Raw genomic sequence first — 16,192 nt, 5'->3', positions numbered from 1 at the left:
GCTTTTGGCATCCCAGAACCTTACATCTTATATACTGGGCATTGTTACCATACTGAAAACCTCCGGTTCTCATACCATATGCTGTTGTTATAATTCAGATGCAAGTCGTAATTCACCTCGGTGAAATTGCGGACATGGTGACAGAGCGGAGTATGGTTCCTTCCTTGTTTACTTTTGTTTTACTTTTGTTGTAGTATTCTCTCACCTTTTGTATAGTTAACTTTGTTGCCTTAGAGGCTTTGTTTTCTGAAAACTTTGAGAGATAGGTTGTTGCTGTTTTAAACTCCAAAACTCTGTTGTATTAAGTTTGACTAGCCGGCCTAAACTCCGCAGGCTGTGATTAGTCCTCTTTTGTATATTATACTTATATATATCTTGTTTACCTTAATTATTACCTTGTGTACCCTAGAGCTATCTACAAGGTTTTATATATATTATGTCTTGTCTGTTCGTACCAATACGTTTAGTTTTTGTGTGTGAACGCTTCGCATTTTGTGAATTCTTCTTTACACAAATTGAGCTTTTATTCTTTCATCGAATTTCTAGTATTACTATTTTCTTCTATACATATAATATTATTTGAGCTTTAGAACTGTCGTGGCACTTTGTTATTCTTTGCCTGACGGCTAGAGGTAAGGCTTAGGGTAATGGGGTGTTACAAGAGAGCCTCGTCGTCGCCTCCGATGCTTTCTGGGCTCTGGGTGACTTCAATCCGAGTTGAGAAAGAGAGATTTGAGGGGGACAGAGGCAGGGATGCAGGAAGCCGGTGTGAGGGAGAAAAGCAGAAGCGGTTGTTGCTGCCGCCAGTGCTCTGAGTCGTTGACGACTGCGACGCTGCGTCCTACCTATGCTGCAAATGCGAGAGAGGGGGAATCGCAAGGGAGGAGTGTCGGTCTCTGGATGCAACTGAAACCCTAATTTCTAATAATTTATTATTTATACTTTTAATAACTTAATTTTTAAAATAGTCAAAGAGAACTATTTTATTTTGTTGCTATAAAATAATAAAAAAATTAAACTTTAACAGCAACACTATAAAATCCATTGTCTAAGACTATCTAATAAAACTGTTTTAAAGTGTAGCAAATTTTGGTAGCGGTTTTTTTATGTACCATAAATTAAATATTCTTAGAGAATAGTTTTTATGCATATTTTTGGATAATTATTTAAACAACATTAAAAATTGTCGCTCGATAAAAAAATCGTTGTAACGGTTATAAAACTTTCTTTAAAATAGTCAAAGAGAATGGTTTTATATTTGTTGCCATAACATAATGAAAAATTGAACTTCAATAGCAACACTGCAAAAACCATTGTCTAAGACCATCTAATAGAACTGTTTTAAAGTATAGCAAATTTTGGCAACGGTTTTTATGCGTATCTTTTGTATAATTATTTAAACAATATTAAAAAACCGTTGTCTAAAAATAAATCATTGTAACGGTTATAAAACCGTTCTCTAAAATAGTCAAAGAGAATGGTTTTATTTTGTTGTTATAAAAATGAAAAATTGAACGTCAACAGTAACACTGTAAAAAATTGTTGTCTAAAATCATCTAAGAGAACGGTTTTAATGCGTTGCAAATTTTGGCATTGCTAAAGCCCATTTTTGTTGAAGTGATTCTTTCATGTATTTTCTTCACTCCCCTCCTGAATTCCCCAATTCTTCCAACATCAGCAACTTCATCAGCCTAGATGAAATAATCGCACCTCAAATCAACTCTCTGCATTCCTTCATCCGAGAACAATCTGAGCCATTCACAGAAGTTGCATAACATTATCATCAAAAACAGATTAGAAAAACAAGTAACCACATAACCCTCAAAATGGACAATGAAGAAACAATCTTTCTGGGTTCTACTCTGTCTCGGATTCAAGCACCATTGCGCCAAGGTCACGCAAACACTTGTCGTTGTAGTTGAACTTCTTTTTTTTCCTATTTTTCGATGTAGAAAAGGAGCCACTATAAACACTCACACAATGGTGGGGTATGTTCTTCTTTCATTGAGATGGAAACCTTTTCTGTCTTTTAGGATTTACAATTTCTCAATATGACTAAAGCAAAAAGGATGTTGAACATTTCACTTTATTATTTTATTTTTAAATTATTTTATTTATCAAATTCAGGCCACACAATGCGTAGTGCCACCATGGCTAATAACGTGCCACTTATTAGCCAATACTAATAGAAACATTAATAGATGACAAAAGGATGAAAGCGACTGATGGAGTGTGGTGCGTACGAATCCCCACACTTTCGTACAGCAGTTCCAGCAAGTGCACTGGGTCGTCCAAGTAATACCTGAGTGAGTCAGGGTCGATCCCACGAGGATTGTGGTTTGAAGCAAGCTATGGTTATCTTGCAGGTCTTAGTCAGACAGATCAGAAGGTTGTTGGAAGAGTTGTCAAATTTGCATTAAAAGAGTGTTGGATGTAATATTCTGTAAATAAAAAGGAATCAATAATAGGGATATGTTGAAGGATTGGAGTTGCTTTGCCTTTCTGAATTAACTCCGGTATTACTGCTCTTTTTGCTTGTGAGTGATTTCTTCAATGGTAGGCTATATGTGATTGACACCGGTTTGAGCAGCTGCCAGTACTCCTCCAGATCTAAACCCCATGTTTAGTGCGGATCCATTCTGATTGAGGGTGAAGGTCATATAGTTCATTCTCCTTAATGATCCTACTTAAAACACCACAGACAAGGTCAGATCTTTCAGATCAGAGAATGTTGCACCTTGGGTTCTAGCCTCTACCATAGAGACTCTAATCTCCCCAGAAATTGGCTGAACTGATGTCTCGAGAAGTCCCCAATGAATTTGTGGATTAGTCATCTGAGAGACGTATATTCAAGCTGTTGGTTCATCATTGTCCGATGAAAGACGCACTCTGAACCCATGTAGAATGTGATAACCTTGTTCCAGTTCAACGCATTCATATTGATGAAGAACGAATATACATTTTAGAATTAATCAAACACGGATCGAAGAGAAACAGCAATACTTTTATTAATTCATAGGACTCAGCAGGGCTCCTCCCCTCAACCTAGGAGGTTTAGAAACTCATAATGATAGGAAAATACAATAGTAAACATGTATGATGGGCGAAGATGATGATAAAAGGTGCGAATAACATAAATAAAATCCCTTAAATATAAAACAAATGACTAGTAAGGGTAAAATAGTCTATCTAGTGCTAAAATTCACTTCTAGGGCCCACTTGGTAAGTGTTTAGGCTGAGTTTTGATGAGATCCACGTGCTATGAGGTCTCTGGGTGTGGAACACCAGCTAGGGAATCCTCTTTGGGCGTTTGTACATTGGTCTATGCTCTTTTAGGCGCTGGACGGGTGGAAGGGGGCAGGAAGCTGGCGTTGGACACCAGTTTTGGGCCTTCTAATCCGAAGCAAAGTATGAACTATTATATATTGCTGGAAATCCCTGGAAGTCAGCTTTCCATAGCCGTAAGAGCGCTCCATTTGGACTTCTGTAACTCAAGAAAAGCTCTTCTAAGTGCAGGTAGGTCAGGTCCGGATAGCATCTGCAGTGCTTTCTCTGTCTCTAAATCAGACTTTTGCTCCAACTCCTTAATTTCAGCCAAAAAATACCTAAAATTGTCCAAAAATACAAAAAACTCAAAGTAGAATCCAAAAATATGAATTTAACACTAAAACATATAAAAACTTAATAAAAACTAAATAAAATATACTAAAAACTATATGAAAATAATGCCAAAAAGCGTATAAAATATCCGCTCATCAGAGTGTAATATTCATGTGTACACATAATTCATTAAAATATTAGTATGTATATTTGTTCACTATGTAAAAATTCATGTGTACTTTCAAGTTTTAATCACTAGTTATTTTTAACTGTCGCTTAATTGTAAAAACAGGTCTTTATTGACAATATTTTATTGAAACTTATCTTTTACAATTAATAATAATTACATCAACAAAGATATTGTCAAGAAAGATTTCTCAACAATTAAGTCACCGTAAAAATATATTCGACTTTTTTTTTTAAATTATTGACTAAATGATGTGAATGGATAGTGACTCCTATTTGATAATGGTACTCCTTTTTTATATATTCGTTCAAATATGCAATGCAAAAAAGTCATTATGAAGAGTGACAATATAAAAAATAAGAGCGATAATATCATCACTCATTAATAATGAAAGTAACATTTTTATTCTGAAAATAACCAAACAGCACATACAAATCACAAATATTAAAAGGCAATTAAGATTTAGATAATAAAAAATAACAAAACAAAAACAGTAACTAAAGATAAAAGTAGAGGGGAAGAAGGGAGAAGAAAAAAAAGGAAGGAAAGTGTAGGTAGGGGAGGCGAGAGAAAGGAAAGAGGAAAGAGAATTAGAGAAAAAAGAAAAATGAGGGCCATTAAAATAGAACAATAACTAGAGAAATAGGAGAAGGAAAGAAACTAGAATCAAGAGGGGAAGGAAAAAGTATGTCACAATCCAATTTAGGTAGTGACCAACGTTAAGAAAAGATTCTCTAGTAAGTCTATTAACCTATAATTCTCAAATTCTACTGAGAGACAGAAGGATTAGGACTCTGATCTATATCTGTATCTGAAAAATATAAAAAAGATGACGAAGTGAGTTTCACAACTTAGTGAATAAATATATATTCATAACCTACATTAGGATAATATGATCCATACTAGCTTATATTTGAGTGAAATGCATCCATGACTAATACCACCATCATTAGCTATAATTTTTCTAATTAGAACCTCCCAAAATTATTCAAAATATAGAGCATTATTCTATATTTATAAAATACCAAATATGATAACAAATAAGTAGATGCTAACTTTGAATAACATTTGTATATGATATTTCATAATGTATAAAAGACTTATTTTTAAATAGTGAATAGTATGAGTAAATAGTAACAAATATATAGGTAAATAATAACATAAGAAAAATAATGAATTGGACAAAAAATTAATACTGAAAGAAAATAAATAACGATATAGTGTTTATTGACAAATTGATTATGAATGGACGGTCATTTGATGTACCACATATTTTTTTATCAGTATAATTATAACGGTAACTAGAGTTTAGAGTGAGAATATTTATCTCTTTAGCAGAAGCTCTTCTAAAAGTAAAAAAAAGATTATATTAAGAAAGAAAATAATGTGTGTGTAGAGGAAATGAATGTCTATTTATAGGCGAGAAGGGAGTGGATGCGAAGAAAAAATAAAATATTTGGCTTAATATGTGGCTGGAGAGGTTTCTCTCTTTTATTATTATTATTATTACATACTCCATTTTTTAAGAAATTCGGTCTTCAAAATTCAAATCTTAACAAAGTTTAAACATTTTTTTAGTTTATGCTATTACCTTTTTTGTAAAACAGATGAGGATATCTAGCTTTCGTGATGTTCTTTGATACCCAAGTAGCTTCTTCTTTAAAGTGATTGGCCCAAACAACCTTTACATATACGATCTCTTTTGATCGAAGCTTTCTAACCTTACGATCGATAATGACTTCAAATTCCTCTTCCTAAGATAATTGTTCATCAACTTGAAAAATTGTGATATAATCACATGAGATAGATCTGGAATGTATTTACGAAACATGGAGACATGAAAAATTGGGTGAACTTTAGACAATTTCGGGAGTAAAGATAACCGATACACTACTATGCCTACCCTACCCAGGATTTCGAATGGGTGAACATATCGAGAGTTAAGCTTTACCCTTTTAACGAATATAATGACATCTTTCATTGGATATACTTTAAGAAAAACATACTCCCCTATAGAGAATTCTAAGGCACACCTCCTATGATCTGCATAAGACTTTTGTTTGCTCTGAGTAGTAAAAGTCTTTCTTTAATCGAACGAACTTTATCTAGATGAAGAATTCTTTCTTGGTCTAATGTGAAGGAAAATTTTGTCTCGCTCTTAACATTACTGAAAAGCTTAAGTTTGGATCTTCCTTTTGGAGGGTTTTAATTCTTTTTATGAGGGGTGATTCGGCTCTCATATGAGCAAGAAAAACTCTAGATCTTTCAAATTTGAATAATATTCTTTTAGCCTCGAGCTGATAAATTTCTTCAACAAGTGGTCTTCACACTAAATAAATGTGAGGTAAGCTGCTCATGGATTTTCTGCTTAAAGCATCTACAATGATATTAGCTTTTCCTAGGTGATAAAAGATTATGCAATCATAATCTTTAAGTAACTCTATCCATCTTTATTGTCTCATATTTAAATTCTTTTGTTGAAATATATACGTCAGAATTTTGTGATTTGGTATAGATTTCACATGTCTCGCCATAAAGATAGTGTCTCCAGATCTTCAAAGCAGAGATAACAACTGCCGTTTCCAAGTCGTGTGTTGGATAGTATTACTCATGTTTCTTGAGTTGGTGTGAGGCATAAGCAATAACTCGACCATGTTGCATTAACACACATCCTAGCCCACACTACAAGAAAAATGCTGAATATCGTCGGATTTAGCGTCGCAGAGTATCGACGGATTTACTGGCGGCTTTAGCAAAGGATTCGATAATAAATTCATCAGATACAAATTTTACCATCAATTTCTATTTTTCGACGGTAATGCTGATGGTAATAAATGGAGAGAAAAGGTAAAAAATTGGCATTGCGATTATCGTCGGATTTACAGGCAAATAAATTCGACGATAACCTGAAATAGTAAAACGTTGCGAATTTACCAGCGGATTTTTCCGTCGATAAATCTGAGGGTAATCATGCCTTAAATTCTAACCATGAACCTTCTTCCCCTAATTTCGAATTTCTCTCTCTACCCTCATGCCTCTCACTCTCTCTATACCATGTCATCTCTGCCTCTACATTCTCTCTGGTAGCCCCCTCCGACAGCCTCTTCTCTCTAGCGATCGTTCTTCGTCTCCCTGCCAAACCGCCACTTCTGCCACTATTTTGCTGCCGCTTCTGCTGTTGTGCCCCCTGCCACTTTTGCCACTGTGTTGCCGAACCGCCGCTGCTCCCTCCAGGTAGCACCCCCTTTCCAACTCTCATTATTCAAACTCCATTATTTTCTGTGTTGATTAGATTAGAATATAGGATGTTAGGTAGATGAGTTGTTTATTACGTCCATTAGTTTGAAGTTGTGATTAATAATTTGTTGATTGTTGATGACTTTTTGTGATTCAAATGTAGATATTACTGATTTCTGTAAAAATGTCTCAAGGAGATCTTAACAAAATTTTGGTTCAATTATTAAAATCAATACTTGCTTTCAAAATAGTATGTTTGAATTCTATATTTCAATTCTTAAAATTTGATGTGTTGTGATTATTTTTGAGTTTCAGTGTATGATTGATTCTCCATAGAGTTTGTTTTGATTGTGGAGGTTATCTCAAAATTTAGTGGAGGTTATGTCCAAATTTTTTGCAAATAATATAACTGTGGGAGGATTTGTGTTAATTGGGCGGCTCTTTGCAAATAATATAAATGTACACATGATTTATGTTGTATTTGTTGTTTTATGTGATTTAAAGTGTCTATGAATTTTATTGTTGCTATTAAATTGTATTCGTGACTAGTGTTTAGTTATATGCTCTTTGCAGATATGACGAGAGGTAGAGGTGTCACGGATCGGCCTCATGGTCGTGGTAGAAAGAGGGGTTCTACTAGTTTCTCTGGGACTTCTCAGTCATTGACCTTTACTCTGACTACCTTAATGACATCACAGGCAATGGGTGGACTGGACCAGTCATCATCATGGTCCCTGACCGCAACTATAGGGCTCCTTCTACCTCGACGATACCGCCTCCATCTGCTCAGTAGCCCACTACCTTGACGACGCTGCCTCCATCCGCTAAGCAGCCCACTATCTCGACAACGCTGGCTCCAGCGACAGACACCGTGATGCCGAAAACCTCTCGTGGATCCCAGCCAGATGCCCCTCTACTACCTCCCATCATCCGGATGAACGATTTGGCTTGATGGGACTTCGGTGTGAGTACTATTTTAAATCTTTCATAAGCAAACCATTTTAGTTAGTTAGTTTAATTTAGTTACACGCAATTTCTAGTTTTATTGGATTTAGATTGTTATGATAGGTTCGATTAGTTTAGTAGGTTTGAACTGCTTATTATGTTTGATAATTCTTGATTGTTGATGGATATTACTGTTTACGTGAATTGTTGATGGATGTAGTTTTTGGCGCATTCTAGTTATAGATAAAACTCTGCCAGAATTTCTAAGAAAATCTAGATATAATTAAAGTTTATATAAAACTTCGAAATAACTTTTTAGTAGACTACTAATCCTAAGGTTTTCATTGATAGTTTTTGGCGCATTCTAGTTATAGATAAACTCTGCCAGAATTTCTAAGAAAATCTACATATAATTAAAGTATATATAAAACTTCGAAATAATTTTTTAATAAACTACTAATCCTAAGTTTTTCATTGATAGGTTTGCACCAAATAACAATGCATGTACACATGAAAAGTTATTGTGCAGATGTTGGAGGACATAGGTGAGCACCGAGACCACCTTCCCATTTGGCTCTGCCCTGACATTAAGAAGTTACTGTACGTCTATTGGGAGACTGATGGGGGATTCAAGTATTGCCATCTGACCAACAGAGCTAATAAGGCATCAGCTAGGTCATTGAAGTCTACCAGTGGGTCAGCGACTTTTATGAAGACTAAGGCCAGGCTGGTAAGTAACTTGTTTCATTTTGTTATTAATTTTGTTTAGTTTTAACACTACAAGAAAAATGTTGAGTACCGTCGGATTTAGCGTCACAAAGTAGCGGCGGATTCACCGGCAGTAAAGGTATCAAATTTGTCAAGTTAAATTATTACCGGCGGATTTGCGTTTCTGATGGTAAATTCAATAGTAATAATTAGAGGTAAAACAAAAAAATATGCGAGTAATGTAGGATCAGATTTACCGTCTGAAAAATCCGCCGGTAAATCCATTTAGTGAAACGCTGCATTTACTGTCAGATTATTCGACGGTAATTTTGTCCTAAATTTGCTCCCTTCATTCAAATTTGTCTCTCTCTCTCTTTCTCTCTCTCTCTCTCTACCCTTTCTTCTCCTACTCTCTCTTTAACCTTCCCCCTCCCCGCCGCTCTATCATCCCCGTCATTTGGCCGCTATCAACCTTGCCGCCACCTCTTCAATCTATCTATCTCTCTTGTCTTTCTTCTTCCACTCTCTCTAACCCTATTCCTCCATGCCGTGCATCATCCCTGCCATCGCATCCTCTCTGGTAGCCCCTCTCTTTCTCTCGCTGCCATCCACTTCTACCAGCCACCACCAACAGCGTTGACCACCACCAACATTCTTCCATCCACCTATGTGTCTACATTCTCTGGTAAATAATTTTCTATTTTTATTTTTGTTAAATTTAGGATTAATTTAGGTTTTACTTGTTAATTAGTATTATGATTTAGTTAGAAATAATTTTTCTGTTTTGTGAATTTACATGGTTAAGATAGAATTAGATTAGGTTATTAGACTTATGTGAGTTCTAATGTTGTAATGATGTGAAATGATGTTGTTGGTTTTGAATTAGAATTTAATTTAGTAAATTGGTGATGCTCATGCTTGAATGCATATATTTCACATAGTTCAAGTTATTCTATTCAAATAGGCATATTGTTAAATGTTTGTGAAGTTGGAATATGCACTTACGTCTTTTGTTTTATTTGATTTCAAGGGATAATGTATTTCTTTAACTAAGTTTAATGTAGTTTACTTCGATTAAGATTTTTGAATGATGTTGTGAATATGTTTAGCACATTTTTAATTGGTATGCTCTTTGCAGACACAAGGACAGGTAGAACTATTGCGGATCAGCCTAGTGGTCATGGTCGTGATAAAGGGAAGGTTTCTGCCGGTACCCCTGGAAATTCTGGATCCTCTCTCTCTCTACTCAGACTACCCTAGTGATGTCATAGGTTGAGGTTTCATGATTAGTGATTCTTGATTATTGATTCTAATTTTAGTTAATTTAGGGTTGTACGTTTGAATTGCTGAAAGTGTTTGATATATCCTGATTATTGATTCTTGATTATTAATTCTAGTATAGTGGATATTTAGAGTGGATTTATGGGTGTTACTTCTTGATTATTAACTGTTGTTCATTGATTGTTAACAATTGGTGTTGTTTAAGTTCATTATTGATGGATAGAGTTTGTAGCGCATTCCAGTTAAAGATCCAACTCTACCGAAATTTCTAAAAAAATTTCTATATATTATGGTTATTTGCTTCTGAAGTTTTAATTTATATTGCCATATTGGTTTTTTTGTGAATTGTTGATAGGTTTTTGCCAAACAACAATGCCTGTACTTAAGAGATGACCAACATCATCAAGCTGATGTACTACCATCCATGGCCAAGCTACAAGAAGATCATTGCTGAGATCAGAGAGCGATGATTTTAGAAGTGGACGGTAAAACCTTAATACAGCCAAACCTTATTAGCTAGTTTATATCTTTTATTTTATTTAATACTATATATTTTGATTAACTAATTTTAAAGTTTCTTTGTGTAGGTAAACTTTATATGGGACAAGGAGCATGATGCTCTCATAAAAAAGATATACGATCATCGAATGCGTAGGCGGCTGCAACAGATGCTGAAGGATGTACATGAGAGGTGCAACCACCTCACTTCCTAGCTCTGCCTAGAAATCAAGAAGGCTCTATATGTTCATTGGGAGACCGATGAAGGGTTCAGGTATCAACGTCTCACAAACAGAGCTAACAATGCATCGGCCATGTCGTCCAAGTATACCGGTGTCTCAGCGACCTTCATGAAGACTAAGGCTAGGCTGGTATGTAGCTTCTCTAATTTTGCTGTTAACTTAGTTATATTCTTTGACATATCATTAGTAGGCATCCTAACATATTGTTTCAATGCAACATCTGTAGTCGAGGTCGTTGGATCGCAATGCCACTTTGGTGGAAACCTTTAAGTATACCCACACTTTGAAGGAGAACAAGACGAGATTTGCTGATCAGCGGTCTGTGAATCATTATGTGAGTAAACATCTTGTGATATAAAATTTTTAATTAACTGTAGAAATGTCGTCCTAATCATAATAACATGTGTTACACATGAATCCTACACGCAGAGATTGGAGGCCAGAACTCAGCAATCTCAGTAAAAAGTGGGGAGGACGACAGTGGCTCTGCTGCCTCAGTCGTCGATCCTGATGCGGTTTAGTGCGAGACCGCATCTGCACCGTACAAGAATCGTGTATTCGGGTTGGGGTTGTTCTTCGCTAGCAACCTCCACACCTCCACGTTGACGCCATCTTTCGCCTCTGCCACCAGTTGAGCCGTCGATCCCAAGAAAGATATTGATTTGAGGCTGCATATATAGGAGCTCACCCGGAGCCTTCATGAACAGGCTCAGTAGTTGAACGAGATTTGGGAGAGGTATCAAAAGATCCTCACACACGTGACGGACACAGATGAGCTTATGCTGAAGAGGAGGGAGCACCTGGAGCAGCTTCAGTGGATGTAGTAGCAGATGACGGTATACCAAGCTCAGAAGCGCGCCAGTGGCAACAACTCTATTAGTGGCAGCGGCGCTGCTGGTGGAATACAGACATCACCGCCTTCTCTACCGCCTCAGTAGAACTACAGGGATGACAACGACGGCGACTACCATGATCTTTATTGATTAGGGCTTTATTTTTTACTGTTTCATTGCATTTGATTTATTTGACTTTTAATTTATTTGAACGTTTGATATTTAATATTACATCATTGGTTTCTATTATTTATAATTTGACCACTAATTGTGTGAAAAATAAATTTAAAATAAAAATTTAAAAAGGAAAAATTTTAAAAAAATTGTGTCACAAATTTACCGAGGGCAAAATTTAACGGTAATAGTGCGGGAAACAAGATATTGTGGCGCCAACGTTACCGTCGGAAAAAACCGTCAGTAACCAAATAGTTTTTCAGGCAGGTAATCCGTTGTAGAATCCAATGGTAATTACCGTCAGATGAAAAAATCCGATGGTAACTCGTTACCGGCAAGGTTAATACCTTTGGATTTCTTCCGTCGGTAAATAACTTACCGTCGGATTTTATTCGTTTTCCAATGGTACTCAATATTTTTCTTGTAGTGTAATATAATGTCATTATTACTTGACTTAACATGTGATTTCAAAATGTGTAATCTAAGTCGTTGGATCGTGAGGTGACAATGGTGGAGACCTTCAAGTATACTCATATGTTGAAGGAGAACAAGGAGTGATTTGCCGATCAGTGGGCTGTGGATCATTATGTGAGTAAACTTCATGTAATATACCATTTTTAAATTAACTGCAACCGTAATCATAAAATGTGTTATACAAGAGTCCTACATGCAAAGATTGGAGGCCGCAACCCAACAATCTCAACGTACTAGAGACGACGGCGACAACTCCGCTGCATCAGTCGTCGATCCTGATCAGGTTTGGCGCGAGGTCGCATCTGAGCCGTACAAGAATCACATGTAAGGGCTCAGATCGTTCTTCGCCGATAACCTCTGCACGTCCACATTAAGACATTCATCCGCCTTTGCCACCAGTTAGGCTGTTGATCCCGATGACAGCATGGATTTAAGGGTGGAGGTGCTGCTCCTCACCCGGAGCCTTAACCAATAGGCTCAGCAACTGTGGAAGTCTGAGAAGAGTTATCAGGCGATCCTCTCATGCATAACAGTCATTGATGACCTAAGGCTGGAGTGGAGGCGGGAGCAGGAGCAACTTCAGCGGATAGAGCGACACATGACACCGTACGAAGATCAGATGCGCGTTGGTGACAGCGACGCTAATGAAGGGCACAGATATCACCACCTAGGCCGCCGACTCAGCAGCAGGACCAACGAGATGACGACGATGACGACGACTTTCAGTGACTAGGGTGTTTTTTATACACTGTTTGGTTGTATCATATCTCTTATTTAACTTTTCATTTTATTTGTACACTTGATAATTTAATATATTTGGCTTCTATTATTTAGAATTTGACTACTAATTATGCAAAAAATCAATTTAAATAAAAAAATTATAATTCACCACTAATTTGATAAAAAAATTTTAAAAAAAATGAAATTACAGTCAAATTCTCCGGCGAAAATATCCGAAGGTAAAAATGCGAGAACAAAACAATTTGGCGCCAAAGTTGCCATAAAAAAAAATCCGTCGGTAACTGACACTATGCTTTCCTTTTATGCCTTCCAAGTATTTGACAAAATGCTTGGTTGGATGTTAGAATAGATTTTTGAGCATTCTTGGCTTGGAAAGAGAATTTAGGCAATCTTAAGTCATTAATACACAACTTATGTTGGTGATCTAGAGTTGTTAGTTAATATTGTTTCCATTGACTCTAATCTCTTGCTAATTCAATTAGTGAGTTGATTAGGACATTTGGATTGAGATTAACTAGTCTTATTTGACTTTCTCTCAATGTGAAGATAACATTATACCTTCTTCCTATGTTGGAGATGACGAAATAGGATTAGCTCTGGTTAATTATTATATTTTGATTAATGACTAGGATAGAAAGTTTAGATTCTCAATTCTTGCCATGGATGCCTCTTTTTAGTAATTGTTATCTTTAATTGTTTTCTTTACTTTATTGTCATTTAATTTCTTGCGTCTTTATCAACCCAACTCCCATGAAACTCATAACCAATAATTAGGCACTCGATTGTAATTCTTAGGGAGAACGACCTGAGACTAATACTCTCGGTTATTATTATTGGTTTGCACTTATGACGAACAAAAATAAACTTTGATTGCGCGTTATTTGTCGGTTTAAAACTATACTTGCAACGAAGTTATTTCCTCTAATCGAGAAGAAATTCTAAGCCGACGATAATACTCTTTCACATAGGCACATTGATCAATCCTTCTTCTTTACAAAAAGAACAGGGACTTTCCAAAAAGATATGCTAGGACGAATGAACCTTTTATCTAACATATTTTGTAACTGGTCTTTTAATTTTTGGAACTCGCTTGGCACCATACAATAAGGAAGAATTGATACGGGATGAGTTTCTCAAAGAAATCATTTTTAGGAAATACATTGTCTGGAAAGCCATTGAAGTTGTGTCCTCATAGTGAGAATGAAAAGAAGGACAATAGGAACAATGGGTTGAAGGTGAAGAAAAAAGGAAGATGAGTGGCGGGGTCATTGCTGGGATTTTGATTGAGTGTGTGGTGGGAACCTTGCTAATTGTATTTGTTTTGATTCTTCTATGTTGATAAAAGAACGAGTAACGTTAAACATATTGCAACTTTGAAGCATGGTAATAATGGGAAAGAGGCCATCATCTCGCAGAGAGCGTGATGCCTGCGTCAGACTATCACAGAATGCGAAAAACAGAGACCTCCATATCAAGATTAATCACTCTCCAACTTCCATAATGCCGCATGACACCCAAAATCTTCGGAGATGAAAATTTGTCCCAATTAGTCACATCACTATATTTGATTTTAAATATATATTTGGTTTGGCAATAAAAAAGTCAGAATAATCAAATTAAATTCACAATTATAATTAAGGATATCAAAATTTATTATTTCTACCAATCACTTGGTCGTTAACTCAATTTTTTAAGTTTAATTCTTTTAATTTAGATTTTATCTCGTATTTTTAAATATTAATAGCCAAAAATAATAAATTCTTATGACCGTCTAGTATTTTTTATAATTAAATATCTAATAAATAGAGGTCGATTTTTTTTTTTACCAAAAATAGGAGACTCGAACCCGTAACCTCTTAATTGAGTATGGAAAGACTATGTCATTTGAGTTATTACTGATTGGCAAATAGAGGTCGATTTTGTAACATACACAAAGTATATCTTTTATCTTTAATTGCGTAACTTTATATATGTTGAAAACTTGAATATATAATTAAAATTTATGCATATTTGTGCATAAAATTATATATAAATTTGTGGGTATAAAGTAATTACTCGCAATTTGTATTATGTAAAACATAAAAATAGATAACAGAACTAGATAATAGATATCAAAAAAGTAATAATATAAGTAAAAGATCAGATACGTATAATGTAAAATGTGAAATGCTTTAAAACATCTTTTTTTTTCCTTCTAAATTAACTCCTTTCTTTTGTATCTCAATTCAACTCAAATTCTTAATTTTAGCCATTCAAATTCTATAACATTACTATCCATTTAAAGAGAAAGTTTAGCTGAAAAATAGAATTTTTAAAAACTATATGTTTTTAATCATTTACCAGACAAAGCCGGATTAATATTAGTTGTAGCATATATAATAAGGAGCCTATAGGGGTTGGTGTCGGATTTTGATTTTTGATTCCTCTTCCAATTTAATTAAGGTAGGAGAAGTACCATTGAATAAGTTCTAAGAATGAAACATTTTTAATTATTACCTATGAAAGCATTGTTTGGTTCCCGGAGTGTTATGAAATTATTCAATTTATAGACCGGCATATTTGATCAAATCATCAAATCTCTTTTGCTTTTTTTTTTTCTTTTGGAAACACTGCCCTTACCTTCCCTTTTTCTTTATCTCGTCTTTTATTTATAATAACTTGACAGAAAGTCATAAATTGAAATGCTTTGAAGTGCAGTTCAAACCAGGCAAAGACTGAGGCTTTTTATTGCAAGTGCTTTCACTTTATCTCCTTTTCTTTCCATCTTTTTCGGTGCAATTAATCTTATTTACTTAAACAATGTTCAGGTCTGCCTTAAAAGCCTTGTTTTGAGGCCTGCTTTTCAAGATGAAAAAGTTGTCACTTTTATTTAAACAATTAGGTTACGTGTAGAATATCTACTTTTATGACTCATGTAACTACTGGTTCAATACTTCATTTGATAAAATTTATTTATTTATTTACTTATTATTATTATTATTATTGCATAGGTATTCATTTAACATATGATATTTTGTACATACTCATAACCAAAAAATGGTATAATCCACTAACTTTATTCAATAATACTCACTTATTTGCAAGTTCTTCATAATGGCATTGTTTTTTTTTCCTTAATATTATTGTTATTAAGAATTGAACTCTTAGATTTGTGTGTATGTAACAGTTATATATTATAAATGTTGAAGAAAAAATATTTTGAATTTTTTGTTTTCAATATGAACGCTCAAGGTTTCTCTACTGAAACTGAAAAAAAGTCGTCGAAAATAGAT

The sequence above is a fragment of the Arachis hypogaea genome, chromosome 16 (assembly GCF_003086295.3).
Source record: "Arachis hypogaea cultivar Tifrunner chromosome 16, arahy.Tifrunner.gnm2.J5K5, whole genome shotgun sequence".
Taxonomy (NCBI): Eukaryota; Viridiplantae; Streptophyta; class Magnoliopsida; order Fabales; family Fabaceae; genus Arachis; species Arachis hypogaea.
This window is presented reverse-complemented; position numbering follows the sequence as displayed.